This window comes from Ahaetulla prasina, chromosome 4 (assembly GCF_028640845.1).
Source record: "Ahaetulla prasina isolate Xishuangbanna chromosome 4, ASM2864084v1, whole genome shotgun sequence".
Classification (NCBI taxonomy): Eukaryota; Metazoa; Chordata; class Lepidosauria; order Squamata; family Colubridae; genus Ahaetulla; species Ahaetulla prasina.
In genome coordinates, this window is record NC_080542.1 from 98,781,838 (window position 1) to 98,800,539 (window position 18,702).

The window sequence follows — 18,702 nt, forward strand, 5'->3', positions numbered from 1 at the left end:
AGTCCATCAGGTCCAATAGAAAGCGATGGTTTTAAGTTGTGAAGAGCTTTACCAACATTGTCTTCTGTGAAATCTATATGAGTTAAATCATCATAGTCATTGCTGGTTCGTTTGTGGAATGTTGGATATGTGTTATCGGAGTTTACAAAAACTGAGCCAAAGAAAATGTTGAAGAGGTTTGCTTTGACTGTTTCGTCATTGCATTCTACAATTGAACTGTCATCTATTGTTTTAACATTGGAAGTGACCATAAAATGGTATGAGCTAAAGTGAATATAGATTGTTGAAAAGAGCATATGAAAATGATACATCACAAAAAACAAAAATAGTAAGTTGTTAGAGGAGAACAGCAATTTTGAGATTAATCTATCAAATCCTTTTGCTTTACTGCAAGATTTGGAAAAGATGAATATTACAGACTAAAATGAACAAATAGTCAAAAGCATCCTTGAATCTGCTACATCTTATAGCATTGCCGGAAAAACATTTGTACAGTCAAAAAGTTCAGGTGAAATTAATGATTTAATGAAAAAACAACAGACAAGAATACCAGAAGTTTCACTAATAAACTGGAGTATGTTGAACTTTGAAAGACCATAAGAAAACGTATCCAAGAAGAAACATGTCAATTTAATGTGAAACTTGTGAAAAAGGCAATTGAAGAAAACAAAAGAGTCAATTGAGCAAAATGCAATTATAAATAAAAGAGATAAGGTGTTTGCAATAAAATGTGAAGATGGCTTTGCATGTAAAACAATACAGGAAATGTTAGAAATAATTGGAAAATTCTATTTAGAGCTATACAAAGATCAAGATCACATCAATGTAACAACACCCACAAAAGAGGAAATGTCATATATCTTAGTGGAGGAAGTATCAAGTGTCATAAAATCAATGAAAAATGGCAAAGCTTCAGGAAATGACTGTTACAGTTGTAATGCTGAAAGCTGGTGGTCATTGTTTACACAAGATACTAGCAAAACTATACTTGAAATGCCTCAGAGAAGAAAAAATACCCAATGAATGAAAAAATCCTGAAATGATTCTTATACATAAGGCCCCAAAATGATTCAAAGAACTATCACCCAATAAGCCTTTTTTCAGTTTTTGCCAAGAAAAAAATGTTGAGAACATTAAATAATTAAGAATATTAAGAACATCCAAAGGAGCAGGCAGGGTTCAGAAGTGGTTACAGCACAATGGATCGCATCAAGGTTGTTTAGCAAGTCATTGAAAAATCCAACAAACACACCATGGCTCTGTGCATGGCTTTCATTGATTATTAAAAGGCTTTTTACTCAGTACTCCTGCAAGCAATGATTAAGGCATAGCTCAACTAAGACCTAGACACTACTTACATAAAACAATAAATATATGGCAACAATTTGCCTTAATGATCTTAAACTGGAAATCAACATAGAACTAGATATACAACAAAGGGATACAATATCACCTATACTTTTGTCAGCCTACCTTGAAGAAATATTTTGAAAACTAGACAAGGCAATAGATAGAACAAAAATCAATGGCACTAAATCACTTAAGATTTTCTGATGATGTTGTTCTCTTCACACAAGACCCAGAAGAGCTACAAAGCTGCACAACAGACAACTATTTGGCTTAAAAATAAACCTGAAAAAGAGCCAGGTTACATTTAATAAATTCATCAAAGAAAGAATTTGTTTTATATTTGGAGAAGAACTAGATGTAGTAGACTATTATATATTCTTTGGCCAATGGATCTCAATGGACAGTGATACAATAAAGGAAATTGAATGGCCATTGTGGCCATTCAAATGGCCTGCCAAATGGAATGCCTGCCAAATATGGTAGGCAGACATTCAACAGGTTAAGTATAATTTTCAAAAACAACTTTCCTCCTATGCCTGAAAAGTTTTTAATCAGTGTGTGTTACCTGCTCTAACATATGCCAGTGAAACATGAACACTAACCTCACAATCGATACAAAAACTAAGAGTGGCCCACTGAGCCATGGAAAGATACATGCTTAGCATTACTACACAAGATAGAAAGACCTGCACATGGATTAGAGATCAAATGAAAGTATACAATATCATCAAGAGAGTAAAAGAATTGAAATGGAAATGGGCTGCTCACATAGCACGAAGAATGTGTGTGTGTGTGTGTGTGTGTGTGTATAGATAGATGATAGATTAGATAGATAGATAGATAGATAGATAGATAGATAGATAGATAGATAGATATAGAGAAATTTCTTGCAAAAATATTGCAAGAATACATAACAGCAATTATTTTATTCACCTATTTCAAAGAAGTATATTTCACCATCAGCCAATCAACATATATAATGTGTATGTGTGTGTGTGTATAAAAATAATAGAAAAGAATACAATTCTTTTGAAAACTAATTTATTAAAGATTATAATTGCAATAGTAATAAGTAATACAAATGAATGAATGAAAGAATAAAAATATAAAAAGTACAATGGAAGAGACAAATAAGGATGGAGGAATGAAGGATGGAAGGAAGGAAATATATAAAGATAAACCATTCTCAGTGATTCAGTATATTCCTTCCTACAACTGCTGAGTATCAGAACAGTAACTAATACCAACACTGATAATCATTATAGTATCAGCTAATACCTTTTTAAATGTACAATAACATTACTATTAAGTGATTTTATATTATATTCTGGTTTATATTTTTATTTTAGCGTATTATTGTATAAACTGCCTCTCCTCTCTTGCATTCCCCATATAATTAAGTCAGGCTGTTTTCTTAAATTATGTAGAATCGCTCAATAGTCTCATGCTATGTAGAATGATATGATAAGGAAAAGAAGAAATCAGAACTTGAGATACGGCGGTCATTCTGTGTTGAGGGATACATGTAACTCAGAATTTCTGTACTATTTTAGCTGCTTAAATTGAACCATTGTTGAATTAAAACAAGAAGCTCAAAGGATGTATTTGAAAGACTGATATACTAAGCCTATTAGATTTTTTCAAAGGGCTGCTGTAATTTTGTGCAGCATTAGAAAACTTCCAGTTTTGTACTCATGAGGCTATTTGAATGATTTAGGAACATTTTTGTGGCTATTCATAGCTTTCAAGCTTGAAATGTTATCAGAGATTCCTTCTGAAAGCAATCACTCCAGGAACCGGAAAAAGGACCATTTATATTATACCTCTTGGGCATCATGTTACTGAATAGCAAAATATATTGATTTAACACCTGCAATTTCATTAGTACTTGGGGAAGTATTGTCAACATTAGTAAGACTGACCTGAATTCACTGATAGATTATTTCTCATTAGATGGTCAGATTCATTTGCCCTGGGCTGCAGATATGGCCCCCTTAGTTGCTGTTGTTTGCTTGCAAAACATTTGGAAACCTCACAAGCCAGTGAGAAGCAATTACTTTCACATGCAGGATTCCATTTTAGTATTTTTTGGATTTTTTGCAAACCACCCAAAATATACATAACTTGGGATATGAATGGAATTATATGGGATTTGGTGTGGTTGGATATATATTGTATGAAGTCTATGGGCAAATTTTATGCCTTCTCTGAAAAAAACCAACACCTTGCAATATTCCTTCCATCTTTTAGTGGGTTCTCTGGTGGCTCTGTATCCAGTTATTCTAGTACAAATTAGTAATTTTTATTTAAGTGATATTTCTATTTTGATCACAGGAGCAACAGATTGTTATGTCTCGTTATTCTAATTTGACAATGGCAAAGTCTTAGCAGAAAGCTTTTTGGTTGGATTCAGCTACAGCTCCCTTTGGGCCGCCATCATAAATACTAAAATTAGGGGTCTATCTTGAGTCAATGAAGATAATTTGAGTCATAGTGCAAGACTGCTAATTCCTCCTTCAGAGTTCTCTGTTGAAGATCAGAGAAAACTTCTCCACGTGTGTTCTGTTCTTGTTATTGGTTCAGGGAGAATGAGATGACTGTTTTTCTATGAAACATTTTTACCTGCAGTGCTACAGATGATACAATACCAGACACTAAATACCATTTGCTCCAAACAATTCACACATTGAGCCACTCTATAAAGTAATAATTTGATTCAAAACACAGAGGCCCAGCACTAATATGTTCTCCACTCCATGTGGCAGATTAATTGTTTGCAGTAAGACAAATACATTCTGGTGAAAGAAGCTGTAAAGGAAGCACTTCTTTTTCATTGTATCTTTGCATGGTGTTCTTATTCCTATTAAAAATAATAGACTTTATTCATCCTCCCCAACATTTATGTTTAAGACTGCATTCACACATCATTCATAACATATTCCCATTATTTCCAAACCATTTAGGTAGTAATTAAATACAAAGGATAAGCAAAATAACTCAAAATTGTTGATCCTCAATCTAACATATTCTTCCCTTCTATTCTTAAAATTTCAGAATATTATATTACAAAAGGCAGATTTGATGCCATTGAGTATCTCAAAATAAACAAATACTTCATATTTCTGTCTTGCCATAGGGAAATCCTGCTGATATCAATGCAATTAACAGCTTTGGTGCTCTAAGTTTTGACTGACATGCAAAACATGTTCTATTTTGTACATTCAATGACAGGATTGTAAGCTATTTTGTTTTTCTCCTATTTGTTTGACTTGGTTGTTTTCTTTCTTTTTTCATCAGTTTTTCTAATATAACCACATCTATTTTCCCTTAATGATATCAATGGTTGTGTCTTAAAAAATGCTGATAAGAAAGACAAAAAAGTTTGGGTAGTGGGCATTACAATACCTGGGGAGAATGGAGAAAAAAGAGCTAGAGAAAAACACAATATTTATAGACCTGTAAATATAAACAGAACAATTGTGGCAAAAATAAGCAAAGACAGAAATAGGCATCTTGGGCACATCTGAAACACCTGAATATCATCAGCATTGATAAAATCACTATCAGCTAAATGCAAAAGCCAACTTTACTTGAAACAGCATAGATAACACAACCCCAGGGATCCCTCTGTTAAACTATTGAAGTTTGCAGATGACGCAACATTGATTTCATCTGAGATGGTGATGAGTCTGTATATAGATGGGAAGTTGAACAACTGGCCCTGTGCTACAGCTGAACCAATATGGAGCCGAACATGCTTAAAACGGTAGAGAAGAGAGTGAGTGGATTTTAGGAGAAGCCCTTCTATACTACCACTTCTTACTGTATTTGATAGCACAGTATCAGCAGTAGAATCCTTCAAATTTTTGGGTTCTGTAATCTCCCAAGATTTGAAATGGCCACTTAACTGTTAAGTTCAGGCAATGAAGAGGCAGGAGATGATACAAGTGACAACAGCTCTTTGGTTTATTGTGATCCCCAGCAAAACCAACAGGCAAAACCCCTCTTTAAATAGTATTTTGGCTGAGGCATCAGCCAATCAGCAACGTGCATATTCCCACCCAAATTTCCCTCCTAAAGTTCAAATACATTACACTCCTCCCCTCCCAGAACGCATTGTACCACTATTTACATAGAATTTGCATGTTATTTTTCCACATAGTTACACAGGTAGACAGGGTGTCTCCTAACTCTTTCTGACCTGCGCAATTCATTCTCTGGGAGTGAGTCGAGCTGGTCAGAGGGACTGTTTGTTCCTCCCAGCTCCTCCTCTGGGCCATCCGGCCCTGGATTATTGGCAGAGTTGTCCCTGCTGTCTTCTGGAGGAGCTGGTTGGCGTCGCTGGACTTCTTCATACTCAGCTAAGTCCTCCGATCGCCTCGGGGTTGAGTTAGCTGTTGGTTCAAATATTGGGTAGTCAGGGTCTGGCTGTTTGGTTTCTGGATTATTTTGTACTCTTTTTCGTAATTGATCTATGTGGCGTCTCCACACTCGACCATCCCCCATGTCCACTACATATGATTTCAGGCCTGTTACTCCTATAATTGTTCCCTTAAGCCACGCTGGGCCTTAACTATAGTTATGTGCCCATACTGGGTCACCTGTTGTCATTGCTCTGGTTTTTCCCTTTGTACCTTGGTACCCATCAGGGGAGTATGTTGGGTTTAACCGATCTAGGGGGCACCTGAGTCTTCTACCCATCAATAACTCTGATGGGCTGCGGCCGGTGGTCACACAGGGTGTTCTATGTTGTACTGCCAAGAAGGTATCAATTTTGGATTGCCAATCTCCTGGGCTTATTCTAGATAGCGCTTCCTTGGCACTGCGGATGAAACATTCTGCAAGTCCGTTCGTCGCCAGGTGGAAAGGCGCCGAGAGGACATGTCGGATGCCCTCTTCGGCTAAGTACCCCTCAAACTGGGTGGCCGTGAATTGTGGGCCGTTGTCGGACACTAGAGTGTCGGGCAACCCGTGTGTTACAAATAGATGCCTCAATACTGTGATTATGGCTTCCGCTGTTGTGGTTTTCATGAGCAAAATTTCTAACCACTTCGAGTAGGCATCTACCACAATTAAAAAGGTCTGCCCATGGAACGGCCCGGCAAAATCTATATGGATCCTGGACCAAGGACCCTGGGGTTTCCCCCAATCCCTTATGGGGGCTGTTGGGGGTAATGGCCTTGATTCTTGGCATGCTTGGCATTTCCCTACCCAGTCGCTAATGTCTTTATCCATTTGTGGCCACCACACGTAACTCCTCGCTAGGCTTTTCATCCTTACAATCCCCGGGTGGCCCACATGCAATAGTTCCAACACATGCCCTCGTAATTTCTCCGGAATAACCACTCTATCCCCCCATAACAGACAACCCCCTTGTACCGACAGTTCCGAACATTTTTTTGCAAAGTCTTTGAACCGATCCCTCGGTGCAGTGGGCCATCCCCTCTGCACCCAACCGATCACAGTTCTTATGACAACGTCTTTGTAAGATGCCCTAGTCACTTCTGTAGATGTAAGGCTTTTTTTTACTTTTAAAAGCATTTTTTCAGCTGAAGAAAAAATGCTTTTAAAAGTGAAAAAAACAAAACACACCCTCTGACAATGACGCGGCTCAGCAGGGGCAGGGGGTGGGTCCAGAGATTTTTGCTACCGGTTCTCCGAACCACCTGCCACCATCGCTACCAGATCAGGCAATCCGATCTTAACTGGGAACATTTACCCCTGCTTTATACTCTTGACACCTGGATATAAATTGTTTCAACTCGTCCCTTCAGGATACTGCAATAGGGGATTGCATGCCAAAACAACTAGAGATAGTTTCTTCCCATGTGCCATCACTCTGCTGAACAATAATTCGTACAGTATTGCCTAATGTGTATATATATTTACCCATATTGTACAGTTGTAGAATTATTATTATCCATTTTATCTCCTTTGCTACTCTTTTTGTTGGTATTTTTATCATCATCATCATCATCATCATCATCATCATCATCATCATCATCATCATCATCATTATTTTGCTGTTTTGCATGTATGCTGAGAGTTCTGCACCAGAGACAAATGTGTGTCTAATCCCACTTGGTCAAATAAAATATCCATTCCATTCTGTTGCATATTGAATTGGAGTGAGCATAGGCTTCACTCAGGTCCACCAATCAGGCGGGAAAATACTCAAACCCCATTGGTCAACCTGTCTGACAGCTCCCTATAAAAAGGCACAGTCAGACCAGCTGGCTGCTGAGTTGCACTGATCTATTAATAAAGACCTGTTGTTCCTGTTAGCACTGAGTCCTGTTTCTTCCATCATCTAGTCTAATACATTCCATTCCATTCCATTCCATGATACTACATTTAACATCATTAAACAACAATATCTGCCTATTTCAGATCCTTGGAAAAAACTTAATATATTGGCAAAAATGCCAAATGCAGTCTATATATCTAAATATGTGATGAGCTATAATAGAGTCTCTCTCTGTGGTTGTTCTCTACTTTCTTCCCGTGGGTTGGATTTTTTTTTAAAAAAAGATTTACAATATTCTTGTGCTCAGTTATCAGTGGCAAACATATGCCTGCTTATTTAAATGAAATATTAGTTGAAAAAATAAATCATTTATTGGGATTCATTGATTTTCTAATATATAATTCACACATTTAATTCGTCATGAATTGAAGCTTTTGTAGCTTATTTTATTGCATTCCACCACAAATAAAAACCGCCTTGATTTTATTTGACCAGAAGAGGGCAGCCTAATCTTTTAACATCAAACAGAAACATCCTGTAAAAAATATAATAGAAGTTGGTTAGCAATAACTATCAGCATATTGAGACTTGCAAATAAAATAAGAGCTTGATGAAAAAAGAAAATGTTTTCATAGCAATTGTCCAAAAGGAAAACATCAGACAAGGCAGTGAAGCATAATTTCAGTTAAGAATTCCATATAGCATCCCAAATCCTAATTGCCACAACAAATCATATGAGCTAACATTTCCATATGAACAATGACAATAATTAGCTCTTTGTTCTAAGATCTTGTTCCAAAAAAGTGCTCCAGAACATGCAGGAACATGAATGCAATGCAGACATATGCTTCTCTAAGGTTATCTATCAGGAAAAATTCTGTTGTAACTATGCTTTAATGCAGGGTCTCTAGTCCCCTGGCTGTAACTCAATACTGGCCTTGAGCCATTCAGAACCGGGCAATGGAAGCGGTGGGTGAGCTCACATGTGCACATCCCTACTTGCACAAGCAGTAGGTGAGTGTGAGAGTGTGAGGATGGGCACATATGCCTGCTGCTTGTGCAAATGGAGCTACTTGCTTGTGCACTGGCCCACACTCATGCAGAATAATCCCCTCTAACCCCCCACCACTGGTCTGCAAAGGTGGAAAGGTTGGGGAACTCTGTGTTAATGGACACATTCAATTGTCCCCTTAACTTTGACTTGAAAGTATCTGGCAAACTGTAGCCAAGGTCACTTCCTTATGGTGCAGCCTTCTTTTCATCCTTGGTCCATAGTTGAGGTTGCCAAAGCTTGAAATGTTGAGTTCTGGTGTATATTTTTTCCCCATATACTGTTGGTGGAAAGTCTATAGAAGTGCTTTATTGGGGATGATATTATGATATAGTTTGGAGGTGAACTCTCTCAGATCCTGAGCCAATGCTTGGTTTATTTGATTTTATTTGCTGTTAATTATTCAGACAGAACTACACTACTACCTTCTAAATGATATTGAACCATAATTCCCAGTAGTCTTCATTACTAGACAGGTTAACTGAAAATGTTGGGAATTGCAGATTATTCATATCTGGCGGACCAAAGAAAGCTCCCCTTGAACTTAAATTCTATGATTTAAAGAGAAATTAACAAAATATCCTCATTTTTCAAATGGCTACCTTATCAGCTATAGAGCTTACAAAGAGAGCACAAGTCAAATACTGGTAGAAAATTAAGAGGAAAGTCATGAAAATTTGCATGTAGTCAATAACAGAAGGAACAGATAAAATTACCATAATGGTAATGGGATTGAATGAGGAAGGACAACAATTTGTTACAAGATACAAGCTGCCCCATCCCAAATTATTGTGACTCTTGGAACTCCCTAAACTCTTCCCCATAGTTGCTCATCATCATCAGGGCAGTTTCCCACTATTTTGTTGTCTTCAAAACTGTAAAACTCCCAGAAAATCCACTTCCTATCCATACATGACCACTCTAAATTGTTCCTGCCTGGATTACTGTAATGCTCTCTACATGGGGCTCCCCTTGAAGAGCACCCGGAGGCTCCAACTGGTCCAGAATACAGCTGCGCGGGTAATAGAGGGAGTGACTCGAAACTCCCATGTAACACCTCTCCTACGCAGCTTGCACTGGCTTCCGGTGGTCTTCTGGGTGCAATTCAAGGTGTTGGTTACCATCTTTAAAGCACTCCATGGCATAGGACCGGGTTACTTATGGGATCGCCTGCTGCCACCAATAGCCTCCCAGTGACCTGTGCGCTCCCATAGGGAGGGCCTCCTCAGGGTACCGTCAGCCAAGCAATGTTGACTGGCGACGCCCAGGAGGAGGGCCTTCTCTGTGGGGGCTCCTGCCCTCTGGAACGAGCTGCCTCCGAGGATACACCAACTCCCTGACCTCCGGACCTTCAGATGCGAGTTAAAGACCTTCTTGTTTCGCCGTGCAGGGCTGGCCTAACGTATTTTAATGTGGGTTTTTATTATGGTTTTATTACTGTTTTATTCATTTCGGCCAAATTGAATTTTAGATTTTAAAATATTTTTAATTTTTGTATTTTGCTTTTTATTTGGTTGTAAACTGCCCTGAGTCCTTCGGGAGAAGAGTGGTATATAAATGGAATAAATAAATAAATAAATAAATAAATAAATAAATAAATAAATACCTCATTCCCTTATGATCTAAACAATCTCATAAACAATAAATGAAGTTCCCATCAAATGATTGCCTGTCTCTAACTGATAAAATACTAATAGGAAATAGATAAGTCAAAAAGCAATCCTTAAAGTTTAACATGGGATTGCCTGACTACGTGCTAATCATGATATATATTTTCCTTCAAGTCAAACTTGATTTCTGGTGTTGTATGGAGTTGTCCATACCGGCAAAAGTACATAGGTTGCTTGTGTCAACTTGCTAAGCATTTCTGACCTGTTCTTGAGTTGCCATAGGCAGGTGGATAGGGAATAGTGCCTCACAGCTACATCGAGGAACTTGCATTTCAGTCAAAACAAAACACATTCTAGCCAGCAATGTCAAGGTCATCTCCAGGATGACCCACAGTAACTAGAGGAAGTGACTTCTACAACCCATGAAATTGCTTCGTTGGGGAATGTGACTGATGATACACCTTGGAGGGAGAGGGAAACAGGGTCAGAGTCAAGGCACAAATTAAGTGAGATCAGAGTTGGCTTCATTTGGTTTGTGCCAAGATGAAGCTCCAAATAAGTAACTGGATTTCTTTTGAAGCTTGGCTTGAGGCTTATGATTTAATTAGAGCATTGGCCAGAACCCTGACAGTTTGCTAATTCTTTCTTCTGGGATTTTTTTAAACTTTCTTTTCTAACCCAAAGCCCTGATATTCCCCACTGGCCCAAAGTTAAGTATTTGTTTCCTATAATTTTGCAATGTACTAAAACAAAACGTTCATGTTTGACATATTTCCTAAATTTAGTTTACAAACTAAAGCTTATAAAGGAGAGAGGGTTTCTTTTTGAAAGGAAATGGGAAAGTTCTTGTTTTCAGACTCAACTTTGTAGAACATATGGTAAACAATGGACTCTGAAAATATAACAGATGTATTTTATACCTTAGTGTTGCTCTATAAAAAGATTCTCTTTAAATCTCTAGAAATTACCATGTACTGAAATTTTAAAGGACTTCAATGGAAAATTACTTATTTTCTGAGTTTCTTGCTCTTTTATTGATATCTTTTCTTGTAATATATAAGAATGTTGAAGCCATTATGAGGTGGGAATAGATAAATATCTATGTTTTAATTACTTCATAATTTAGATTTTAGAAATTGTTTCCTAAATGTAAGAGCAATTCAGCATGGGAATTATAGAGTTAGAAAGGGTCATCAGATCCAATCCTGTTCAGTGCAGGAATCAAAATTAAAGCATATCCAGCATCTATTGAAGGAATATTCACATTTTGATAATTGATTCCATTGTCAAACTGCTCATATTGTTAAGAAGTCTGTTTTCTAATGTTGAAGCTGAAGCTGATTCCTTGTGATATAAATCTATTATTCTCTGCACTTCACAATGATAGAGATCAACTCTTAACTCTCTGTCTGTGTGATATTCTGGTAGATATTTGAAGGGTACTGCTGTTTTTTCTCCCCAGCACTCACGCCCCCCACCCCAGCTTCACTATATCTCTTCTCAAGGCTAAAAATATCCAGCTCCTTTAGTTCCTCTTCATAGGATTTAGGTTCTTTTTTATTTTTCACTGAATCCAGTTTTTTCTGAATCTTACTTAAAATGCGGTTCCTACGGTAGATCTGAACACCTTTTTTTCCAGTAGATTTTTCTAAAAATAAGATATAAGATGCAACTTTTCCACAATTGATTAAAAATCACTAGACTTAAAGTAAGGCAATATTAGTCTGGCAAGAATTTGGATAGATCTATGCTCCTTACAGTTATTGCATTGTTTTCAAGGTGTTTACAGAATTATCACTTCATGATCTGCTCTTGATCCTTCCTAGATTGACAGTGCTGGTTTGTAGTTTCCCAGATTCTTTCCTCCTCCCTGCTTTGAAAAAAAAAAGGATACTAATCTAATTCTTCAAGATTTCTCAAATGAAGTGCATAACAATTCAGCTGCATCCCCAGCATCTTCCTTCAGAATTGTAGTATGCAATTCACCTGATCTTCTAAAGTAAAGTGTTTAGATCTTAGGTGACTATGTTGTTAACATTTGAGGCTTCAATTTTACTCCCTTATCTTGTTCGTCATAATGTCCTAATGCAACATGTACTTTCTTCTTGGATAAAATTGAACAAAAATAAGAACTGCCCATCCTTTTTTTCTTTCTAATTTACTAGCGTTTTGTTTTCTTTGCAGCTCATAGCCTGATTCCCTTCTCTTTCTTTTATTTTGAATATGTACAAAAAATTCTCTTTTTGGTAAGGAGATTGTAGAATTTTCATGAAGATGTTAGGACAAAACTGGAATAGATATTCTGCAAAGCTGTTTCAGGAATCTGGCAGGTTCAACACTTCTGGATATGAGACCTCCCAGTGGCAGTAGATTTAATACTGTTTACTGGACATACCATTAATTTCATAGTATTTGTTGTGCTGATAATGTGACCACAACACACTTTCTAACAATAGGAGAATTACAAGGTAGTAAATACACCATATGTTTTTGTGACCTGCAAAACTGCAATTCTTGGTTTCAGTTACTTTATTATATATATGTTTGCTTGTTTTCTGTTCAGTTCTACATCTGTAAATATGCATAAGTATGAACAAATTGTCTTTTTGATCCTAGGCATTGCATATCATTTTGAAAAAGAAGAGATTATTTTTTTTATACCAATCTCTTGAGAGAAGCATGGTGTTCCTTCTTGTCCATTGTCATCTGGCAGTTTATTCATCATTTAGTTGATTTCAGAAGCTTATATTTCCCTCCCCCCTCCCCCCCTCAATCATTTTCACAATTCCTATGAAAAAAATCGCAGCTTGAATTTCTTTGCTTATGTGTAGCATTCATTTTCCTGAGCAGCATATCTTCATAGTACTGCAACTCTAAAACAGATTACATTTGGCAAAGCAAGGATATCATGATTGCCTGAGATAAAAAAACAGCCAAGGAAAATACAGATTTATGAATAAAATTGCAAAGCACTCTTTACTGCAGGGATGTCAAACTTGCGGCCCGTGGCCCGGATGCATCATGTGCTGGCGCTCATCCCCAGTTTAGCAAAGGGTGAAAAAGTCATGATGCATCACATGACGACGCCATGATGATGCGAGTTTGACACCCCTGCTTTACTGCTTAAAGGAAACTATGTTATGTCCCTGTAGTCATCAGGAATTGAACACAACTTCAAGAAAGTTTTTATTTTTTAACCATTGAGTACAAGTGGAACACCTGTTATATATTCCAAGCAAGTGATGCTTGACACATGGTGGTATATTAGTAACTATGCAAATCCATTCTGGCCAAATGTTTTTAAAACTTTGTTAGGAAACCCTAAAATGCTTCAGAAATTTTCACGCATTTCTTAATGGACATTACAGCAACATTGAAGAATCTTTCCTGAAGATCATTCACTACTTTTTTTGCAATATGCAGCTACTAAGCAATTTAGAATATAGTTTAGAATACTTTTCACTCAAAGTGAAGTACAGAATAAGATACCCTGCATAAACTGAGTATGCAGATTCTCCACTACCTAAAACGACTATCCTGTAGATAGCCTACATTTTCTCAGCTGATTCAGATTATACTAGGCTATCTATGACCCATTGGATCATTGTTTGATAGAGATTCTCTTATCTAACTATAGAAACAAAATGATTCCAATTTCCTATCAGATTCCCTATTGAGTTTCCTTTTGGAAAACTGGCACTGAACATTGAAAACCTTCCTTCCTTCCTTCCTTCCTTCCTTCCTTCCTTCCTTCCTTCCTTCCTTCCTTCCTTCCTTCCTTCCTTCCTTCCTTCCTTCCTTCCTTCCTTGGTGCATAAAAGGACTGAACCTTTTCTCCATTAACTTTCTCCTTGTAAGGTTCCCTTAAGAAAGATTTTAGTAATGGGAATGTTGAAAATAAGGATCATATGACTGTGGCTGGCTCAGACAGCACGGTTGTGGTGCTCAACAAGTTGTACTGTGGTGCTGAAGTGGCAACATTTTTTTTACCTAATTTCATTCCTTTGGGAGTAATGAGTTCTAGCATTTTCTGTAAATTAGCCCATTTGAAGGACCTTTGCTGACAAAGTTTTGTCCTATGATGCAGCGTTTCACATGAGTTAAGGTAAAAATATTAAGCAGACACAGGCTTTTTATTAGTACTGGCTGTAGCAAATAACAAGCCAGTTGGTATCATCTACTTTAGGGAATACCTATTAGAAAGAAAATCCAATTCTCTCCAATTTATAAAAACTGTTTCAAGGATAGGTGGAAAAATTCTGAAAGGAAGAGAGAAATTAAAGTTCATCCTGAATTTTGTTTATTATATCTGGGGCAATACACATACGAATTGGCAAATAAAACCATTGCATTTTTCAGCCATAACTCCACAGGCACTTCCATGTTACTTATAACAGAAAATGACAGATACAAGCAAGTAACTGAATTAATGACAGGTTTTGTTCATCAGGAACCAAACAAGTTAATACTATATTTCCATTTAAATCTCCCCTTTACTTTATAACATGGCAGTAATTATATTTATTATAGTATTTTAATCAGAATACATTGGTTGCCCTTTTACTGCAACAGTTCAAAGAACATTTGAAGCCATTATCAAAGGAATAAGCTCATTGGTCTATTCTGTACAATGTTATCAGTTTGATGAGTAGTGGCTCTCCCAAATCTATCATGGACCTATTAATGGAGGTAAGCCCAGAAATGTTTGAAGTAGAAAATGACAGAGGCAGAACTTTTCCATCATCTCTGTTGAAAGAAGAGCTTTATTTTTTAACTCCCTTGAATACAGTACTATATCCTCTTGCAGCAACTATTCTATCTGATTGCTACTGTTGGAGAGATATTAGTGCATTCGGCCAATACAATAGACTGAAATGGCAACTACATCTGGATCTTCTTCTGCCAAAGTTCCTCTAAAATCAGTCAAAATGCCTCTTTCTTTTCTTGTTTTCTTACATCTTGGAGTTCATGTCATGTCTGATTTATTTAATATCAATATTATAGTTCCTATTATAAAGTCTCTTTCAAATGAAATGGTGACTATATGGATATGTTCAAGTAGCTTTCTTCGTAACAGAATATAAGTAGTTTGTCATGCCTTTATCTTTTTCTAAATGAAATGTTTACTATCTTATAGGAGGAACAGCTGGTAAAAATGTTTTATATAAGTAATATTATCTTCATATAAAAAGACGTTTATATAGTAGGTTTCAAAAACAATTCAAATTATGGATTCACAGAAAAAAGCAGTGCAATCATTCACTTAGCCTTGTTTTTTTATTTCTTTAGTTTAGTGCTAAATCAGACTAAGTTAGTAGTGCCAGAAGGGTGCCAGTAGTCAACTTCAACAAAAATATCTAAAGTAAGTAAATATTGCCACTAAGCCTGGGATAGACCACAGGCTGATTGGTTATTAATTACTGGCAAACAAGAAAAAGACCTTAAATCAAACCACATTGCATATTTACTGCAGGGTTTAGGGTCTTGTAAAATGATGATGATGATGATGATGGTGGTGGTGGTGGTGGTGGTGGTGGTGACAATGATTGCGATGATGATATGATGATCCACCCTCTGGGTGTTTGGAAACACCCAGATGTTTTATAATAAGATGATCCATTTCAGTAACTCCCAGGTTAGTTAGGAGCGAAGATACAATTGATTGGATATTTCTTCTTTCTCAGTCAGAGAGAAAAAGTGCATGTAGTTAAAACTTGGACATTCTTTGTATAAATGTGCCATGGAAAAGGCTAATGAAAACCACTAAGGGTGTCTGGAGTCTGCCTCCATCTATCTCCACTCATGTATATATTTAAAAAAACCATAATTAAAACTTTCTATTTTTCAGATTGCAGAGATCCTTCAACCCTCCTTCCCCATTATTGAGAGTCACAGGAAGATATCATAGATAAGTGAAGCCTCATTAGACTGTTCTTCTTTCTAATTTATTGCACAGACTCATATTCCTACCATTTTGCTCATTTCATTGCTTGTATATGCCAACCTTTCTATACAACGGGGCAATCATTAGGTGATTGAAGATGTTATTCTTTCTTCTACCAGTGGTAACCTAATATTTTGTCACTTTCAGATAAAATGCCATTGACTGTCCCCTACATCTAAATTTTTGACTTCCTGTCTGATAAAATTCTGTCAGCCCTTCAAACTGGATTAGGAAACCAAGATTATAAGATTTATCATAATATTACAGTAAGGAAATCTTTCAATTCTGAATGCACTTTCTATGCCCACCCCTTTATCTTCATGAAACCACAGAGGATCCTATCTGAGATGCTTTATCCTATTATATTTTTGCCCCAGAGTCTTTTTTGCCCCCCGACTCTTATATCTATTCCTCAAGATTATTTGTTTTGTCTATTACAAATGGTGATCTTAAATATCTGTTTCTTTCATTGCTTAGTGTCACTTCTGAATGTATTCTTTGCACATTATATATAAAACATGAAAGCTCTGTATCATAATTTCCATTCCTCCTTTTTCTTTTTACATTCATATGGATGGGTCTCTAAGCTTGAGTTTTTTGTTTTGCATAGCTTCATTACCTGTCTAGACAATCAACATCTACAAGAAGAAAATCAAGAAGAGGAAACAATAAGAACTTAACAATTCAACTTTAAGGTACATTTATTCTTTATTTTTGCTACACTCCTATGACTAATTATGTTGAGGGTGTTGGGTATAATCTATCATATTTGAATGATATCAGACCTGTGATTGCTTCTATTTTTCTAATTATGTATTTCAAGAAAGCATATTCTTTGTTTTCAAATATATTAGAATTCATTATTCCCTGACATTCTAATAGAAATTGAAAATATGTGTATGTGTATGAAAGAGACAGAAAAAAATTGAGAGAGAACCAAACACAAGCTGACTAATTAGATTGTATTTCATGAATTCAGTTCTGAGTACAGGATTTGAATCCCATAGAGTACGAGCTGTAACGTATGTTCAACAAATCTCAGTACAGAATGAAACAAGTGAAATACAGTCATCCATACCAGTGAAAATGATGATCTGTAACAGTAAAAATACTACATAGGATATACACTGTAAAAAATTGATAAATCCCCACCTCCCAAGAGTAGGGGAAATGATATAAAACCTTGTATATAGAGATATAATTTAATCTCTCTCTCTATTTCTCTGTTTCTCTCTTGCTTTACACTTATGGGAAAATGGACTATGTATGCTATTCTGATAAGTAATCAATAAGCTATATGTCTCTATTCTGTTTGTCTTCAATAAATAAAATCTTAAATACTAGTTAGTATGCTCATGTTTGAAACAATTGCCTACTATGATCTATGATGTACCTGCAGCTACACTATTGTTTCCCAATCTCAAGTGGTTTCCTATTAATGCATAATTGGAGTAAGTAATATACAGACATTATGCTTGTGGGTCAGCATAGCCTAATTAATCTGTCATTATCATTCAAACCTATTTGTAGTTAATTTATCAAAAGATTCTGAAAGAAAAGAATTGGTGAGAGAATTATGTAAGAAGAGTCATGCTTTTAAAGTATTTTATGCATGTTCTTTTCCTGAATAAACTTATTCTGTAAAAGATATTTGGAATCCTGAATGAATTCTCTCCTGAAATTTGGCCTACTGTAATTTTGTACAAATTCAGAAATATGTGCTTAAAACCTTTGTTGCGGAATTATAGGAAATTATAATTCCATGCATGCATTTAGAATGATCACAAATCTGGTCAGTTATGAAGTTCAGTTTCTTTTCCTATTTGAAAAAAAGCCACATTATAAGCCAAATCTTTCTCCTCTCAAAATTATTCTGCTAAATGAGAAATTTCTGCTAAAAATTCAGAGATAAAATGATACGGTATTTATATGTTATATCATAACTGAGAAACTACAGCCATTATTTGTGATTCATCAAAGCAGCCATGGGTACTTTTTGGCAGCACCATGGATTGCCAAATCAGATTTTGCATGTTTTTTCTTTCTGAATTAAAATAAACAGTGAAATAAGATGAGTTTAATTTATCATCCCACTGTTATCTAGTGGGAAAAAAGACTAATAATATTTCCGACTCTTTCTCTGATGTTGTCATCACATTGGTGTAATCTGCCCTCTACATTATAGTATTGCTCTACCTTAAGGCATCTCATACTGTAAATCTCCTGCTTCCTAGTCATCTTCATGGCACATCTTTAGTATTTTTTCTAAAGGTATATGCAGATTTGGATACATTATTTATTCACCCATGCATGCAACAATCTATGTAAATATACACTTTCCCCTAACTTAGTATATTTCAAATTCTGTGATCTTGAAAATCAATGCTTTTGCCTGACATTGAATCAAGTTCTGATTTAATGGAGGAGAGAACAAGCTTTGCCAGTAATTCATTTCTAAAATGTTCATCTGTTATTCTTTGACTTCTGAAGAATGTGGAAC